Source organism: Delphinus delphis, chromosome 2 (genome assembly GCF_949987515.2).
Source record: "Delphinus delphis chromosome 2, mDelDel1.2, whole genome shotgun sequence".
NCBI classification, from domain to species: domain Eukaryota; kingdom Metazoa; phylum Chordata; class Mammalia; order Artiodactyla; family Delphinidae; genus Delphinus; species Delphinus delphis.
In genome coordinates, this window is record NC_082684.1 from 11799618 (window position 1) to 11801158 (window position 1541).

General features: G+C 45.5%; 1 pseudogene; it reads right to left on the reverse strand.

Moving 5' to 3' along the window:
* Positions 1-848: 848 nt before the first annotated feature.
* Positions 849-948, reverse strand: LOC132421281 (U6 spliceosomal RNA; annotated as a pseudogene).
* Positions 949-1541: the final 593 nt, after the last annotated feature.

Below are 1541 nucleotides of genomic sequence, written 5' to 3' on the forward strand. Positions count from 1 at the left end.
GACTAAGATACTTAATAAACTATTAAGGTGCTCATGGTATCCAAAAAAGAGCCAGACAAATGCTTACATTGTTTTGACTTTGACTATTGTCAGTTTGACAATTATCTATTTGACTATTCGGTTGACTCTTGTGTTACTTTGATATACACACATCATTTTGCTTTTTTGAATATTCCCTTACATTTGGCACAAGATGTTCCAGGCTCATCTTGTAATTTCCATGCCTCAGCCTTGGACTCAACCATTTGAATAATGAGTTTTAGTGGTTTTGGTGGAGAATGGTGATTAGAAACCATGACCTGGGGACTTCCCTGGCTGTCCAGTGGTTACGACTCCGTGCTTCCAATGCAGGGGGTGAGGGTTCGATCCCTGGTCAGGGAACTAAGATCCCGCATACCATGTGGTGAGGCCAAAAAAAACCAAAAAGAAAAACACCACGACCTGTGTGCTATGTGTGCTTATTGATACAGAGCTGACACTGCTTGCAGGCTTTCCGGCAGATAGGAGTAGGAAATACATGTGTATATACGTATGTGTGTGTGTAGGTTAATACACGCATCTAATACAAACTCCTGCACCTATACATCCATTTAAGAGCCATGAGTTTACACCAACATTTCTAATTCCAATTCAACACTCAGGGTTTACTCTAGTCTTTTCCTCTTTTTTTTTTTTTTTATAATTGTATTGCACAGTTAAATGTTACATTTTGTATACTTCAATTATTTCGCCACGCAGCTTATGGGATCTTAGTTCCCCGACCAGGGATTGAACCCCTACCTCCAGCATTGGAAGCGTGGAGTTTTAACCACTGGACCGTCAGGGGAGTCCCCCCGCCTTTTTTTTTTTTTGCTATGGACCGCTTCACGAACTTGCATGCCATACTGGCGCAGAGGCCACGCTAATCTCTGTATTGTTCCAATTTTAGTGTACTTGCTGCCCGAGCGGGCACTCCCTCTTTTCCATCAGACGCTACTCTCTTCTCTGATGGTGAGAAACTGGATCCCATTGTCTCCACACTATTTCCATGTTTGCTTGGTCTGCCTGTATGTACCAATCCCTTGACCACTCAGGTCCCTCCTCGAGCCTGGCCCTACCATGGCCCCAGCCTGACCAAGGGCAGGGGGAAGAGACCAGATGCACATCTTAAGATATTATCAATCCCTTTACTTCCCCCTGCTCATCAAATAGCCTCCTCATTATAACTTGGCCTCCTGTTTAGCTTGCTTATAGGTACAGAACGAAGTGACCTTCTGGAGAAAACATTTCCCCCTTAACTCTGGGCCACAGGGAAGCTGAGATTGGATTTGCCTTCTGCTTGAAGAAAGAAGGTGCTAGTCAAAGGGCCTGGACTGCAGGACGCCTTTGAAGGAGGATGCTGGAAGCACGAAAACTGGATGCTTCTCCAGCAAGAGCCCTGGGTGGGGACTCCTATACTTACTGGGGAGCCCGGCGCCCAGGTAGCTATTCTTCAAGAGCATCCAGCTAACACCCTTCTCGTCTTCTGATCCCATCCTCAAGTACAGCAGCAACCACAAAAG